Below are 19,476 nucleotides of genomic sequence, written 5' to 3' on the forward strand. Positions count from 1 at the left end.
TTGCATATGTGTGCAAGTCACTCCATATCATATCAAAAAATGTAGTATTGCGACGTTTGAGCTGCCACAAGCCAGAATTTACAGTTTATGAGAAAGTTATCTTACATGTAAAACTCAGTTCTACTGTGAACAAAATGCAAGCTATGTTGCTTAACTATGGTGAATAACATAATATTTTGTACCTATCACCGTGTCAGAAAATCAGAAGGAAACAACCACTCAGACAAACTCTGGTCAGGATGATACTGTCCAATTTTAATATGTCTCTCGGCACACACTAGATACTCATGACTGTAAAACAACATTTCCATATAATTGTATATTCAGTTTTTATATTTAGTTTTGCTTTTCACCATATTCTATGTCCTTCCCTGCACTACATAATTCAAAATTAAATATTGTTTTTGGCCTATACATACTTGAGGGGTAAGCTTATTTAGTCTCATACATAAAAGATGCACTGTTGACCTTCAGAGTCCAAACTTTTTATCATTGGGGCCCTGGGGAAGATAAGCATCTTTACTGAAGCTTACCAGGCTACCCTCGTTAAACAAGGTTTAATAAAAATAAAAAATAAAATTGTATTGTAGTAAATAGGTGTACACTCCAAATACTAAGTACAAGTGTGGTGAGTGTAACAAGCAAATGTCTTTTAGTCAATGGCCCAAATTTATTTTCTATTTGATGGACAATAAATACATGTGTAATCAATGCCAACAATCCAGTTTAAGTAATTTGGTTTAGATTAGCCATTGTCCATTATATTACAATAGTTTGTGGCTAAATTTTCTCCCTTCTGTATCATATAAGTTCACCGTTTCCTGTTTTAGATATTGTTGATCCTATTGAGTTCCATCTCTTATTCTTGATTCACTTTCACATTAACTTTCATTTATGTCCAAACAATTTGACTTTTTGCCAAATTTCACATTTATGGCAAATAATAAACAGTAAGGAGGCACAAAGGGCGTCGGTGCCCCCGGGCCCCATGTTTTCCTCCCTAGCTGTACAGAAAACTGCAGGCAAAAATTATTGGGAAGTAATCAGATATTTGTATATGTCCTTGACCTAAGTCAAGAACTTTATGGTGCATGTCTGTCTGTGGCATTCAAATTGCCTTTGTTACAATCAATACCGAGTTTTATCATTTCACTTAACTACTTCCATCTGCTTTTGACGTGGGAGAATAAAATATATTTTATCTAATGTGAATTTTTGTTCGCTGATACTCGCTTTTGTTACTCAAAGATACGTGGTAAAGCGTTGCCAATGATATCATTGTTAGTTAAACAATCACCCACGTATCAAGGCGTTACCCAGTGCTTATAAATACAATAGTATGAGTACGATTGGCTTCAGACCATCTTGTCCCCGACCAAAGAATCGTCCAGCAGAGAGGAGTCTTTGATGTTAGCGAACACTTCATGCTGGAGAGTAGCAAGATGTCAAGATATATCAGAGAGATGACTTTCTGTGTGAAGTGTATTATCTGTGGTAAGTGATTAGCCATATTTTGAAATATTGTAGTGTTTTGTTGATTATGTAGCTGTGTAGGTATTCTACAACGACCATGTCGAATCGAATTCAGAAATGTAACGTTCTAAATGGACGACGTTATTTTACTTCAAAGTTTTTTGCAAAATTGAAAAAGTCTATAGAGCACAGATTCACGTACACGTTATCTCGTTTATATAGACAAGCTGTCCCTCATTTGAAAATCATTTCTTAAACATATTCTCAAATTGATTGCATTGATGTCGGGGAATTAGTAAGCTCTTTGTTGAAGTCGATCAGAAATCGTGTGGTCCGAAAACAAATATCGTATCATGGATGTTATGTGGTCTATGGTCGTACTTAGAATTTTCCACTTAAACAAACGCAAAACATAAAGTTGGAGACTTTAATGTCCACTCTGTGTAACGCCAAACAAAAAATGCAGAAGTGACGGCTTCAACTTCTTATGACGTGACTTTTAATGTACAATAGAAACACGGGCGCTATTTGACAAGACACAAACGATTATTTGATAATTCAATCGCCATAATGATATATCAAAGATAGTCCATATGCTTTTGTATTTTAGTGTTTGCTCCACTGCTCTCTAGCTTTGTTGTCATATTAATTTGAAGACACTGTACAGACTATACTCTTTCAGACACAAGGTATTTTCAATGGTATCCTTATGGCAATCATCACAATTCTTATCTCTAGCAGAGTTGGTCTGGTAAACGTTCAGCCCTGCTCTAGTTAGAATAGATTCTTTCAAAGATATTTAGGTAGTCTAGTTGCCCGACTATACCACGTGTATTGTGTAACACTGTGTTGTCTCGCATGGATTGATGTATAAGAGAGAAGTTGTAGGGTTTATTTCAAATGACCTGAAACTAAACGTAAATAATTATTTGTTGGTACATTTAAATATGGCAGGGTTAACTTCGCCTTTTAAATCTGTCTTTTTCGATTTTGTCGATTCTCTAATCTTAGGAAATACACATGTGCATATCAGTGTTTGAAAATTTGAGAGAGAGAGAGACAGAGAGAGAGAGAGAATGTATATATGTCCTATTTGCGTTGACAGACTGATAATATGTAGAGGAGACATTTGTGTCCAATTTGTGTCGCCATATCAACGGATACAGGGACTTTACACCACTTTGACATTAAACTCGTTGCAGTTATTTTAAACAACAAAACATATCCTTCCGATTCATTCATAAGCAAGTATTTCTTGTCTATTTGGTCACAATAGTATTATTTGCCGTACTATCAACGCCGATGTATGCTGCCAAAGTCACGGATCACCAGGAGACGATCAGAAACGATGACGAAACTGTTACACTACGATGCATATATGACACTCCAGAATTAGAATACACAAGAGTGACAATTGACTGGAGAAAAGTAAACACAAACAACCCTCTCCTCATGATATAACAGAGAAGGGTTTATTTCAAATGACCTGAAACTAAACGTAAATAATTATTTGTCGGTACATTTAAATATGGCAGCGTAAACTTTGTCTTTAAATCTGACTTTTTCGATTTTGTCGATTCCCTATCTTAGGAAACACAAATATGCATATCAGTGTTTCGAAATTTGAGAGAGAGAGAGAGGAGAGAGAGAGAGAGAGAGAGAGAGAGAGAGAGAGAGAGGAGGAGAGAAGAGAGATGAGAGAGAGAGAGAGAGAGAGAGAGAGAGAATGTATATATGTCCTATTTGCGTTGACAGACGGATAATATGTAGATGAGACATTTGTGTCCAATTTGTGTTGCCATATCAACGTACACAGTGACTTCACACCACTTTGACATTACACTCGTTGCAGTTATTTCAAACAATAAAAAATATCCCTCCGTTTCATTCATAAGCAAGCATTTCTTGTCTATTTGGTCACAATAGTATTATTTGTACTATCAACGCTGATGTATGCTGCCAAAGCCACGGATCATCAGCAGACGATCAGAAACGATGACGAAACGGTTACACTGCGATGCATATATGACACTCCAGAAGTAGAGTATACCAGAGTGACGATTGACTGGAGAAAAGTAAACCCAAACAATCCTCTCTTCAAGGTCACATTAGTCACGATTGTCGACTTCAACGTCGCTGGCGTGGTACACCCCAAATATAGTGCTAGTACAGAGGAAGGATCGCTGACAATTGAGGGTCCATTTACCGATTACGATGCAGGCAAGTACGCATGCGTAATGGCATTCAGATCGGAAGATCCTGCAGACGACATCGGATGTATATTTGAGCACTATTATGTCTGTCTCAATGTTGTCAGTGAGTATTCGAGTATTCAACTAAATAATGATGACACTGGCTACTAATGGCCTCTTTTACAGATGAATTAATTTCGTACAGCCAAGGAGTGAAGCCAATAAAATACGGCAATGAAAATTTGGTACCAAAGAAGCAAATTACTATCTCCTATTAAATGATGTCTAAACTTCACAACGCCTGACAGTTTTCTAAGTCTATGTTTAGAACCAAATTTACACGTTGTTTTGTTAATACATGGTGGTTTTCGGTTTAACGTTTGTGCAGTATCCAATGCTAACTGTTGCTTGTATATCTGTAAAATTTCTATCGTTCAAAAACTTAAGTATGTCACATTCTGTAGCCATAATCAACTCATTTTTATTACTTCCACAAGCATGTCACGGCACACGCAAAAAGAAATGGGATATTTGGTAAATCAAAATATCAATGCAATAACAGTGTTTGATCTGCAGTTTCTTAATGAGAAAATAGAATTACTGCCATGAACGTCCTTAAACTATGTTATAAACTCATATGACGTAATACTAGAGACCACAAAGTCAGCAACTGAAGACTCCTCATATAAGAATAGTCCCGTAAGCTATTTATCTTGATAATGAGACCTTCTAAACCTTGATTTTCTTCGTTGAGAAATCAAACTTGCGCATTGTTTGACTGGAATTTGCTACGGGTTATCTTTCCTACCAATTAATAACAGACATTTTTTCATTTTATTTCAGAAACGCAAGCAATTCCATATTCAGTTTCGTCCTATACACGTACATTGGTATGCAACGTCTTCTCAGTGTTAGGACTATTTGGCTTACCGATTTTGACGCTACGATGTGGAAACAGGCAAAGTGTAAGTATATGTCTTATCGTCAACTCGTAAACATCTACCAGCTTACTTCGAATTTCTCCGTAAGACTTTGTCAGAAGCTGCTAAAGCACGAACTTTGCTTCAATCAGTCATTTACATGTCTGTACATGTCGATATAACCCCGTGTGTTTGCAGTCAAACCAAAGGTACTTTACAACTTGAACGTTATTTCTTTCATAAATAGTAGAATTTTATACCTTACCCAACTTCCAACACATTTATTTAGCTCAGATATTTATTCATATGCCGGCAAATAGCCCATGACAATTCACATCAGCTTAAATTTTGACAGGAAGAAATGCAACAAAATTCATATGAATGACATAATCAAACAGACGTGAATATGTAGTAAATGCCTTTTGATTCCGAAAACAAGATGCAAAATTACACAATCCACTAAAATAGTACGCCGGCTCTCCCGAGGAAGCATAAAATATATCAATATAAACTTCGATCATGGATGCTAAATCCATTACAGAATGGCTTCTCATTCGTATTCATAAGGTTCGAAAATGATGTAATCTTGTTTCGTTTGATTAGCTGTCCTTGAATGGTGGAAGATGTGTAAAATCCGTGAAACTGGAACTGAAAATTCGTGACTTTTATCTTAAGTATTGATTAACGGCCTATTTTCTGTTTGCTTCAGCTTAGAGTGACTATTCCTAGTAGTAAACAACCCAGAATAGCTTCACTCACTACAAATCAGGTAAGTTATCCTTATTTCATGCCAAGAAATCAGTATTACGAGTGTTTTAGCAACTCCGGTCAAAATTGACACCAATTATTGACAATGTAGTGAAGTCGAGAAGAATGTCGGGGGGGGGGGTTCTTTAATTGTCCACGTTTACAATGTTAAATGTGTTAAACTTAGGGAACAATAATCACAAACTGAAAATTTCCAGCAGCTAAAACAAAATTCGCAAACGTACTTTGCAAGATTTACCTTAAAGCTTTTGACCAGTAAATTTCGACCTGAAACACTTAAATATTTATAGGACAAGGCAGAAAATGACTTTAAGAGGCTATTCGGAATTCATTTTCTTGCAAAGGCTAAATGGCATTTTTTGGAGATTGTCAATACCTAAGTTTTTATTCTTTTACCCCTTTATTCCTTTATTTACTTATTTATTTACTTATTTACTATTTATTTATTTATATATTTGCATGTCTATTTATTTGTCAAATATTGCGTGGTTAAAGAAGATGTCAAAGGAAATATAATTTAATGAACTGTTGGTTAAAATGTCTGATGATATTCAGACCGGTGAGTAGTTACAAAATGTATTTCTACAGCTTAAAACAGAGTTATTAAATAGTGGTGATTAAAAAGTTGGTGTAACTTTCTGGTTATTTTTGAGTGATGGCTGTATGTCACATCACTAACGGTAATTCGACCTAGTTTCTTTATGATCTCTGTTTCAACAGATAACGGACTCTTCGAATACCATATTTATTTTATGAGCAAAGAAGTGTCTGTCAATTTAGGTTCTCTAAAGATTGTGGTCTCATTCTTTTGAAATTCAAGAATCTGAGATTACCAAACAATCCAAGCCACTGAACGCGTTGGTAAAGTATTGATTTTGTCCATATGCAAAGAGCCTAATAATTTATATAATTGATTCTCTCTCTCTCTCTCTCTCTCTCTCTCTCTCTCTCTCTCTCTCTCTCTCTCTCTCTCTCTCTCTCTCTCTCTCTCTCTCTCTCTCTCCAGCAACATTCGTTCAAATGAAGAACATTCTTAACGGCTATATCAAAAGGGGTATTCTTGAAAGAATAAACAGCCCTTTCGAGCTCTTTGACGAAATGAGAAAATCAACCTTAATATCAATGAACAACACAAAATTATTAGGAGATGTGTTATTTAAAAGTGGCAGGGCCGACTTGCAACAGAAACTTACAACATTTAATGACTCTTTTGATCTCAGGCTTTAGACATTGTCGTCCTGGAGCCTCTAGGATAGAAGTATCTAAAGCCAAAGTACGATTTGTATCTTTTCAAGCCTACCTAAACCTAGTTTTCGTTGAAGACTAGTTAGAGTGCCATGTTGTAGGTTGTGAAATTAGTGACCTGAATATGATGTCATAGGAAAGAACAATTTCAAAACACTTTCCTCTTGACGAAGTTTTTTTGTCACGTTGAACGCTTCCATGGTTTATTTTAGTGGAAAATCAACTGGGTGACCTAGTGTTACCCATGTGGATTTAAAATAAGCTTAATGGATATAAACGCAGTAAAGTCTGAACCTCCTGTGAGCTGGAAGGAGAGTTCAGCATGCATACAATGAACATCTTGTTCACAGGTGATTTGTGTGGCCGTGTCTGGATTATGGACCATGTCGATATGCGATTGTCAGACCTGCCAAACAGCTTGTCACTGATAGATATCGATAAGCTACGTTTTGCTGGCTCTTAGGTCAAACCATTAATATGGCATTCATTTTCTTTTCTTGCCTGGAATTAATCAATTTTGTTGTTTATTTTCATATCTAAAGTTGAGTCACTAACGACCGTTGATCTCATTACAGCCCGGACGATATGTCATGAAAATCAGTACCTAAAGTTAAAGTTCCATACTACATAATGTATCATATAAAGTACAATGTTCCTGTATATAAATGTTATCTTCGTAATGAGAGCTTTTCAAAGTTATGTCACATCCTAAAGACAAATTACCATTCAATTTCATTAGTATAGTACCTTTATTTACAGTATACTTACTTTTGGGGAATTCAACTTAGGCAATTGCTATCCTTGTTTTGTGATATTTCAACACTATGAATTGTGATCGCGATGATATCGACAACAATCATGTATAAGGGAACATTTTGCATATGGTTCAGAGATCAAGGGCTGAGTTTATCATTCGTTATTGTATTTGCTTTTGGGGGCCAAAGTATTACCTCTTCTAAACAAAGTGAGAATAAAATATGGATTATGGAGTTTACGCCTATTGTAGCTTTGTATCTATGTCAAGTTAAATCAAGATGAAAAGTAGCCAAGTGGCATTTTAATGAAGATTATCCTTTTCAATTTACAAAAACATTCAACAACATCGTAATTTCGAAATATATTGATAGTGTTTGTACACTTTGCTTACTAAGAATAAAATATTTCAAATTTTTTGGCTTGGTTTTGTTAAATGGACAACCACTTGTCCAAACGAAAGTTTGAGAGTGACTTTCTCATGAGAACCGTACATTTTACACTTGGATTCTGTAATACTGAAACTTCAAGGAACACTGTTAGCCCAAAATGACTGTGAGATTTGGAAAATATATGCATCTTCTCTCACGTATATTTCATCAGTGTTCCCGGGATTTTGGTGGCTCGTTGACAGTTATGCCAAATGTAATGTAATTTTACTAACTGGGTATAAAAGTATTTCACATCGTTGGAAATTTGCCATGATTTACTGTAGACTGCACTCTACAGGGAATCTGGACGACATGAAAACGTTTATGGTCGTAAGGTGTCACGGTTGACGTAATGCTTATAGATTTCAATACGTTTCATTGAAACTGTGATTGTAATGGATTTGTTTGAAATCTGTGATTGTGGAAAATAAAGTCATTCCATAAGATTATAATAAAGCATTGAGAATGCTTTTTTGTATGAAACACCTTGATTGAGATGATCCTAGCACGCCGGGAAACAGTACCAGCTATAGTTTGTATCTAGTCTAGCAGTGCGTTTGCGCATGCGTAGAGTGAACGTGATCGGCTGTAAGTTTCTCCCTGATATTAATCCAGTGATGAATGCACTACTTCGCGATCGGTAAAAGCAGTCGCGACTTCTCAATTTAATCGCAATTATTACTATTATTCATTGTATTATTCACAGACTTGGACTGAGTCTAAACTTGCACGTAGACACATTGGCAAAATACTAAAAGTGAACTAAATTTTCAATTACAAACATGACATTATGCTGCGACCGAAACATCCAAACGTTATCAAGCTATAGCTACTTCTAGTTCTTCCGTGCTAACGTTGTTCTTCTGTGAAATCTCCAACTTGTTCTGCCATCATCCTTTAACTTTACATACTCTAAGTCTTACACATTTGAGTAGAATGCATGAAAAACAAGGCATATGATTTCGTCGCAAAAACCAACCCAGACGAACTTTAAGTAGGCTTGTTCTTTGAAGAGCAATTGAGGGGATCTTGTCAACTTTCATGCTATCGGTGGATGCATAAAAAATGCATACAAAATTTTATTGTTACTGATACAGAAATTGTGAGACTACTGCTCGCCGTTCTGGATCCGGAGGGTGTTTAGCTACGTGCAAGGCGCCGCCTTCGACGAACGGAAAAAGATATCGGGCCTTCGGCCCGAATTGAACTTTACCTGGGATATTGACTCATATGAAGAATTAAAACCATATGGAATTACAATCAATAGGCCATCGACGGATACCCCCGTCAAATTCTACGGCTTGAAGCGCACAGCACTGACAAATACGCCAAAGTAATAGGTGAATACTACATAACGCTGGATGCTAGCCTGAGGGTGGCACGGGAAACTGAAAATGGACACATCGAACAGTTCCAGTCTAGACCCCCGCTTTACAAAAATTCTAATAGATTTCCATCAATCCGAAGTCTGCGAAGTGCAAGAAGAATTCACAGAAATGTTGTAAGAAAGGCACAAACAGAGCAAAAGTTAAGCCACTGAGTTGCGTAAGGGCACACTGACACCGCCACACCCGGCCCAAATAGTTTGACTGCACTCAAGAATGTCACAACACAACACTAGAGGGCGCTCGACTGGGCAAATTTTGTCGGCTTAAAAATCTTAAAACATCTTGTCAGATAAAAGAAAAATAAATATTGTCGGATATATGACATTTTAATTCCCATATAGATTTCTGATCTTTCCTGTGGATGCAAATGAGGTATAATCAATGATAACTAGATTTGAAATTCACAGTTTTGTCATAGGACAAAACCATGTATAGTGGATGAACATCGTTTTCCGACAATGTATAGTGGATGAACATTTTCGGTGAAATTCCAAAATCAATTTTTTTGTACACATACAAGTTGTAACAACCCTATTCCCATCAATTACATTTATGTCAATTATCAAACGTCTACAAATGCAAGGATATTCCTATTTTTATATTGAAAAAGTGTTATTATGTTTTCCAAATATCATTTTTTATACACACATGCACTTTTTACCTGCCACTCCAAGCAAAGCACAATTACATGAATTATCAAACATATTTAAATGTAGAGATATAACTCGTGTTATGCCCAAAAAATATACTTTGCCCGATAGACTCCCATGTACTATATGATTTAGTATTTTGGGACAAAGCACTAAGCACTCTAATTTCTGTCCAATCCCTTTGAGGGGGATTTCAAAATTATAGCAAGTCAGAAGGGGAGATTTGAATGCATTGTGCGTCTGTTCATTTGAAAAAATCTGAGGACTTCCAGAGGTGTTTTTGAATGCAGCTTTACTCAGCAATATGGAGGGGGCTGTCATGAAAATTTATGTCATCTTAAAAGTGGGATCATCGATTTTTTTGTGCAATGGGAAGGGGGTTCACATATTTTGACAGATACAAGGGAAAAATTTGCCAGCCCACCGCGGCCGTAACTGAACTCTCTATAATCCGTGCGGGAACTAAGAGCTGTATTGTCTGCCAACAGGGTACGGCAGGCATTATTCATCCAGAAGTTATGAATAGAATGATTATTACATGTCGTGTACTGAACCATTTTTTCATTATACAAGCCTAACCTGTGTGCCTACTACTTTACCCTCGCTATCTCTTTATAGTATTTCAAAGAATACAAATATCCTCCGTAGCCCTCTTCATTAATTTGCTCTGCCAATCACCAACGCCGTGGGGGGGGGGGGGGGGTAATTGCCCTGACCAAATAACTCGTTATCAGCTCATAAGGTAAAAAATCGCAGCGGAGCTTAATATTAGCAAATTAAATTCAATTTTTCAAGAAAATGATTTGAAATAGTTTGAAACATTTATGCATAAGTTGAAATGAGTGACTTTACGATTACGTTTTCAGTTCCCGGCGGCTGTCCCGGCAGTGATTAAAGTAGGACAAGAATTCTCTGATCATGGCACGTTCCATGACTGTGACAGTGATCGATACTTGATCATGTGAAACATTTGAGTGCTGTCAAAAGTCTGACAACTACCACAAGTTGTCAGAGGGTAAATGTAAAATTGCGTCATACTTCAATATGGTATTTTTCTCGATCTTCCTCGCCGCGACATATTTTCGATTGTAGATAAAGTTATTCTAACGAAGCGTCAGTTAGTATAATAGCTTCATGCTGTGTTACCTCTGCAGCCCACGTAAACATGCACAATATTTATTTTATTGTAATAATTTTAATAATGAATTGTTTCTAAATTATTGACTGCTTATCACTTTACACTGTGATCTGTGATTCGTAAACGTGTCAGTGGAGTTGACGCAATGATTTGTGTTCTGTTTTTATGAAACGTTTGAGCAGAGTGACTGGAGTGAACGTGATACAGGAGAGTTTCACCCGGAATCACCTGGTGAATCTGGGAGTAAATAACTCACTATTGCACAGACTGAAAGGTAACCACGTTCGATCGGTAGCGAGGAAAATCTGACCTTTTACTGCCAATTTCAATTATGTTTGTATGAATATGGAGGAATTTACCGCCTCTTTGGGTATAATACAGGAAACAATTTATCCCGATTTTCTGTGTTCTTTTATGTGGAAAAGCACAAGAAGTCAGAAAACATTGAAGACAGGAAGGAAAAGCCAGATAGAGGTAAAGAGACTGGCAGAGGGACACTGAAGAAGGCATGGCATTGACGACGTAGTAATCATTCGTTCACAACAATAAAGCATACCTTTTCCGATGACATTGGCGAGTATTACTTTATTTCTTCGTGCAGAGTACTCATAAGCGTTCGTATGAGCAGCCAATCTTTGCAATGGCTGTGAACAGCAGAATGTAAGAACTGTGTGATGCTGAATTCACCTGCAACGAAGAGAAACCCAATTAACAATACGTAGTGCGCAGAACCGATTTGTATGAATGAATCAGCAAGGTGGAATTTACGTGGAAATAATTGTGACGGAGATTGATGACATGACAATACAATGGGTGGGGAAGTTCACCTTAGTATTAGTGACAAAGACACGTATGCTTCTGAATGTAAACGTTGTTGATCCTGTCTGTGGAGGTCAACAACACTGTACACAGCTGAAATGAAATCACACAGCGGCGGCAAAAACAATCTCTGAGAGAGAAAATTTTATTACAGCCATGATACACTGGTAAGCCTCGAACTCAGCATATCTGAGTTCTCGACAAAATCTGCAAAATTGTGTTAATTTGTCAGAGAAGTCATATGTAGACAAAGTATAAAAATACTGGGTGTGAACTAATCTTAACAACACTTTCTTGTTCATAACAGATGTTGATATCAAGTGAACAAAGTAGAAATTTTTGAGAGTCTATGTTGAAAGTTCTCATTGCTGATCACATGACTTTATTTTAGTACAAACCATTTTAGATATTTAGATGTTTTTAATAATACAGAATTCATCCCACTTCAAATCATTTTAATGCTCATATCATGCATTGTACAATGCCATTTGCAAGTTTCCCTTATATCAGTCACACACCTTTGCAGGGATTTTATGTACCACGCTATCAACTTTACTAGAGAAGATTCTAAATGAAAATACACCGATGTCCAGATAGAACTAAAAGGGCCTTGTGTCTAGTATCAAACAAACGCATTTTCATTAGTATAAATATAATATCACAGATCTTCACAGATCAGAACCCGACATCATTGGGATTGGAGTAGCTAGTAGGTAAGCCAGTCCGGGTTTGATATTTTTAGAAACGTGTGCCGTGTATGTCTAATTTGTACAAGGCTTTCGTATCGTCATTAAACAGACAATTTGTCACGACATTTAAGGTTGGGAGCGGCGACTTAAACATATTTTTTGTCAAATATTAATTCAATGTGGCACGAAGACAATGCTTTATATTACTCATAGTCATTAATGCTTGCGATACACACCTATACGTCAGGATGAATTCGTGCTTTTGGCCTGGACCCATTTCATCCAGCCTACCATGGTAGATTTTGTTTAAACTAGGCAAACGGACAATGTACTTTGATTTATATATACTGTTATAATATGCACTTACATTTGTTTGGTGATATAATGTCAATGGCTGCCAGCTTGCCGATTATTTTTTTTAGCTGTTCGCAGTCATGACTTAAAATTTACGCAGTTTGTTTCATTCGAATTTCACATTCATTCCCTACGTCACTCGCTTACCGACTCATCATCTACATGTCAACCTATAAAATAATGGTGAAAGTATGAAGACACACATGCATTGCCATGTTTACGAAGTGTTCAGTGTTCCATAACGAACAAGTCCCATGGAGTAGTCAACGTTATCGAGACATTTCTACAGATTGTAAGTAACAGTGCAAATTTATTTGCGTTATCTTTACCTTAGTAATCAACAATATCATTGAAATGTCCAGAATGCATAAATCAGATACGATAGCGGCCCACACCGTGCATCGGGTTTTACCACAGAAGAAGAAGTGAAACAAAATTTAACCTCGACTATTTAACAAATCGTTACAAAAACAATCAGAAAGAAGTGATAAAATGTGCAGGAAACAGAGTTGAATCCGTTTATTCAAGGTGAAGGTCATTGCCCTTTCTTACTCAAAAATCCTATCATCGATATTCAGTTGAGTTCGATTAGAACTTTCACTTGTCAATTTTACGATTTTTCCTTTGTTATTCTTAATAGATCTCTGATCTAATTAAAGTTGTCGTGATAAAAAAATACGAACTAATTCTAATTTTCATCGATTGAACGAAGGGGAGGTCATTAGATGCTGTAAATATTTTATTTATAGTTTTATATTTCATACTTACTCTAGATTGGACGATGTGGAAGAGAAAAACATATTTCGATATAACTTATGCTTGTTGTACTCGGTCTTAAATGTTGATATTACGTCAGAGGTATTTAAAGACACTCACCGTCATTCCTTTACGGTTTTGCTGTACATATGCTAGGTCCTTTTTGAGAATCCGGAGTGTGTCTCATTCTTCTCATGCGTTGCATGTACGATTTAAATCTGCGAATGAGAGACTAAATGGAAGTTTTTGGCGTCATTCATCACGGTACGAGACAAGTAAGTGGGCGACTTCGTCATGACTTTTAGTGTATTCACGTTAGATTTCATTTTAAAACATCGTTGTAATGTTCATATCCAAACTTACAATTAAAAATATCGAAATGTTTTACTCTAAAATGTTCACATCCAATCATATCAAAAGCCGGCTCAGGCTCTAGTAAGGTACTTCGAAATTTCCATTGTATTTTTGAAGAGTGAGCTCCATCGACCATGGTACTCGTAGATTAGGAAAATTTTGCAGATATGTGAGTTCAGTTCATCGATACGTCCACCACCCTTTATGTTCATATCTATATGGCTGTCGGTAACATAAACTTCAATTCATATTTCAGGCTCTAGTAATTGGTCTTTTCTAGTCTTACAGAGTAATATGGCTTCTAACATCTCTGAAATAATAATCAAACTTGGAGGGATTTCCCCAACTATTCACGGACTCTTTTTGGGAAACTATGGGATAGGATCCTTGGGCGTAGTGTATATGACGTACATTTAATCACGTGTTCAGTATTGTGTTGTCAAAAACGTGAAGTATCACATTTCAATCATATATCAAAGTCAAAATTTAAATTTACTAACTTAGACATATGGATAAGCGCACAAAGAAATAAAGATTTATGAAAGAGGAAAACTTGTTCCAATAATTTGCTTGTTTGTAATTATGTTGGTATGGTGGTCAGAGGTTTGTTTTCAATCTTCAGATATCATTAAAAAGTTGCAAAACTGTAATTGTTTAAGTGAAGAGGATCGCCGATACGGTCACGTGGGGAACTATGTTTCTCCGCGATAACACAAGTTTTATATAGTTTATACTTTGCTCTTTCAGAGGTTGACCTCACCAAAATGGTAGAAGTTAAGTTAGTACTTTGACTCATCCGGATATACGGAAGGGGGGATAGAGTAGTCGTGTCCAGCGAGGTAATTGTGAGTACTATAAAGTGTCACAAACCCTCTACTATATACTCATCATAATTATTTTGTCTTGCATTGTCTATTTTAAAGAAACGTTTGAAATGTCAATCAAGTTGATAACAGTCGTGTTTGAGTTTGCTACTTGCGCAATAATTCGTGTTAAAAGTTTCATCATGAATAACAAGGAAAATGTTACGTTAAATATCAAAAATAGTGACTGCAATGCCATCTGAAAATAATTCAGTCACATGTTCTACAGATGTACGATTACATTCAGTTAATAGAAAGCACGCATAATATTGGCACTGTTTGAAATGGCGACGGCGTCTATACGAAAAGGGTCGTAAGACTGAATACTTTAAGTGATCAATCTCTTGCACGGCCATCACAGATGTCCATCAGTTGGACACATCTTATCGCCATTTATTTGTGAGTGGAGACTGGAATCCAGCTTTTTCGGATGTGACATGCTGTTCTATTCGTGCAACCTCTCAGAAAACTGACCCATGCCATATAAAAAACAATAATATCATCAAAATATCGCATAGATTTTTCAACTCGTTTCCCACTGGCTAGCTCCACTGCAAGTCCACTTGATTAAAACAACACCGATTTGTCATGATGCCGTGACGCCCATCAGAATATGACGAAATAAATGTACAAAAAATATCCCCGACCATAAGCGACTAAAACTTCTCCAATAAAGAAAACTAAAGAAACTACAGCAATATTTTCAGCCAAGTCGTTTCTCTTTCTATCAAAACTTCCCTTATTTGTCTCAAAATGTAACTATTCCTCCCTAGCTGTAGAGAAGACTGCAGGCAAAAATTGTTGGGAAGCATTCAGTACATGTCCTTGACCTAAGTCATGACCTTTATGATGCATGTCTGTCTGTGGCATTCAATAGCATTGCCTATGTTACAATCAATACCGAGTTTATCATTTCACCTAACCACTTCCGTCTGCTTTTAACGTCGGAGAATAAAATAGTTTATCTAATGTGATTTTTTGTTTGCTAGTTATCGCTTTTGACATTCAAAGACACGTGGTAAAATCTTGTCGATGATATAATTGTAAGTTAAACAATCACCCACATATCAAGGCGTTGCCCAGTGCTTATAAATACAATAGCACGAGTAAGACTTGCTACATACAATCTGTCCGACCACAGAATCGTACCAGCAGAGAGGAGTCTTTGGTATAAGCAAACACTTGATGCTAGAGAGTAGCAAGATGTACATGAGTGAGCTGACTTTCTGTGCGATATGTAATAGCTGTGGTAAGTGACTATCCATGCTATGGAAGAATATAATGTTCCGTTGTTTATGTAACTGTGCTGGTTTCTCTACAATACTTACACCGAATGCAATGCAGAAACCTATTGCAATCTGTGAAGAACTTAGAACAATGTTTTTGTTAAATTGAAATGCATGTTATCGCGTTTTATGTAGCCTAGACAAACCGCAACAAAATTGAAAAGCACTTCTTAAGGTAGAACGCGCCTCGGGGACAGATATTCGGACTTGTACAATTCTTCCACTCGTGTGGGGGTTAATTTTAAAGCTTTTGGTGTAAGAAAACTTTTCACCGGCTTAATTTTTCAAAAATCGAAAATTGCATTTTTTATCCATAGAGTTAACACAGTGACGGCGACAATTTGAATTTTAAATATCGGTAAATCTCGGGCTATTTGTTTCTCTAGTTGCAGAAATTTTCAATATGAGCCCTGATTTTCATTCTTGATTTAGTAAAAGAATGGCTGAAAGTTTCATTTAGGAACGTTTGAGAAAGTGTAAGTCTTTTACTTTCGAGGTGCATACTACCTTAAGCACATGATCAAATTGATAGCATTGATGTCGGTGCATGGCGATACAACCGCAGGCTTAATGTCCGATTCGATCAGAATTGTCCTGTCATATACATTCTATGATCTATGTTCGTAATCCCCTATTTAGAAATGCTCATCAAACAAAATCAAAATGTACATAAAGTTGAACACTTTAATGCCTACACTGTGTAACGACAAAAATACAAAAGTGACGACTTCATCTTCTCATGACGAGCATTTAACTTCAGGCAATAGTCACATGTCTTCTCTCAACAAAGTTTGAACAGTACAAGTTAAACACATTCTGAACAACATTAATGTCGGCGGTGATACAGTAGTAAGATTAATTCAAAGGTTAACAAAACTTGCATAGGCTGACCAAGACATGTTGTACCACTGACCTATGATGTATTGTTGTACAGTTAATATGATATATTGTTGAAGGTCAACACTTAAAAACGTTTAAAGCATTCAATAACGCTGACTATAGGCAAACGTAAATTTTGAACGCAGTATGTAACGTCAGACAACAAACAAGATTGACGACGATTGTCAATAATAGTATGTGCGTAATTCAAAAACAAATAAACTATTATTTCACAGTTAAACATCCATAACAAAAATGTGTCAGCTTTTGTATATGTTAGTCTTGTTTGCCTGCTTGTTATTCTATTCTCATATTAAAGTATTTGTACAAATCACTCTCTCAGACACTCATTTTTTTTCATTGTATCCTTATGGCAATCTCCGTAATTTTAAACTCTACATGTCTGATGTGGTCCTGTGAGTATTCAGCCCAACTTTAGTTAGAATAAATTCTTTCAATGAATTTTAGGTAGTATACGAGGGGATCACGTAGACTTTCCGACTATGCGATGTGTATTGTGTAAAACTATGTTGTCAAGCGTTGATTAGAGAAGTTGTAGGGTCTATTTAACATGATCTGAAACTAAACGTAAATAATTATTTGTTGGTACAGTTGAAATGTAACAGCGCTAACTTCGTCTTTTAAATCAGGTATGTCGATTTTGTTGATTCATATCTCGGAAACACCAATGTAGTTGAGTTCGTCACGATCTTCAGTGTGTGTGTGTGTGTGTGTGTGTGTGTGTGTGTGTGTGACATACAGAGAGAAAGGACAATCTGACAGACATATGATGTCAAGGACAGACAGATAATGCATTCATGTCCCATTATCAGTGACGGTAGGTATGTAGAAAAAGTGTTTGTGTCCAATTTGTGTTGACAGACGGACAGATTGACATCACAAAGGTAAGTTATTGTACTTGGGCCTCAGCCCAAGGTATAACCATTTCTGGCTGAGATCAGGGAGGGCAAAATGTCATAGCTTCTTCTTTCTTGGCATAATAAATGGCGTAATGATGTTAACTGAATGGAAGTGTTGCTCTCAGCCAGTCTTGAATAAGTAAGATGAGAATATGAATGCTTCTCTATCTGAGTTTTGCCACAAAATCTTCTGAATATAATCAAAATGTGCATCGAAATGCAACAATTAATGCACCCTCTTGAAACATGTTTAATCACTGACAAGATGAGGATTAGTGTTAATCAAAGTGAAAGTGTTAAAAGGAAAGGTTTTATATCCCGGACACAATGAAAAACATTACGACTGGAAACTGTACCCCCAGTTGAGAATAGTAATGCCCACAGCGATGGAGAACACTTATCCTTGAGCTGAGAAAACCAGACCATCATTTCGAAATAGAGCTGCAGATTCGAGAAGCTCGTTCAAAATAGCTAGGTACACCCGTAAAGGGGTGGTTTCGAGTCTTGAGGGCAAATTTCGCCTACTTCATTTAGAAATCGTACGTTTGTTTTTGCAGGAGAACACACCATTTGACACAAAATTTGCATGTAAAGGGGTCGCCAGTAAGCACGTGGTCAAACCTGGCATAACAAAAATATGAAATGTTGGGTAAAGCCAGTCCAAAATATTAAAACTGATTTGAACTTTTGTGTTTTGTAATTTATACCACTGCAGTAACATTACCTTTTTTTGACAACATCACACAATGTAATACGTTTTGAAACTGAATACTCCGACGTATTCTGTGTCTCCTTTGCTAAAAAATACGGTATGCCAATTACCATGTAAGGAGATGATGACGTCAAGACAGATTTGTAGTGCGTTTGGTCTTGGATCGTGCACGAAGTTTTGTCAAGGTAGCTTGTGTATTTATTTCCTAAATGGGAGAAATTAGGGTCGATCTAAAAGAAGGCCGAAGAATGTTATGATACTCTAAGCGAGCTGAACTCCAATGCGAATGGTTGGATAATTTGGAGGATGTCTAGAATGATCTCGTCTCATTAAGATTATTTGGCGGTCAGTGTTGAATTTCAACTGCGTCATAAGTTTGCGAAATGAGTATTCCGTCGAACGGTCAACGAACGATATTTTAGAAATCTGGAGACATGGCACATCGCATTTTTATTTTAATATTTTATATTTTACAAAAGATGTAAGAAGCAATGATTTTGTCGAAAATTCTGAAAATATAGGAAGATTTGATCGCGCAAACACATTTTCACTTGGGGTCAACATGGGGTCGCAGCCATGTTGCCACAAAACTTATTTCTGTCTGCACTCAAAACTCAAAAATGTCGGATATGAACCTGAAAAATCGATGTAATTTTGTCAAACTTCGGCGAAATTTCAGCATATAGACAAGATGTCATCTTGGTAATTATAAGGTAAATTTACTGAAATTTGAGCTTGAACGTGACAGCTCGCCTTCTCCGGGAAGTCAAGCATCCAGCTGCCCATACACAGCTGCCCATATGGCCGGGTTTATGAGATTGTTTTCAAGCGACGGCGGCAGACCGTACGGGGCTCTGGATATGAACCTACCGCCGGTGTAGCTGTA

The sequence above is a fragment of the Ptychodera flava genome, assembly GCF_041260155.1.
Source record: "Ptychodera flava strain L36383 chromosome 3 unlocalized genomic scaffold, AS_Pfla_20210202 Scaffold_27__1_contigs__length_13241970_pilon, whole genome shotgun sequence".
Classification (NCBI taxonomy): domain Eukaryota; kingdom Metazoa; phylum Hemichordata; class Enteropneusta; family Ptychoderidae; genus Ptychodera; species Ptychodera flava.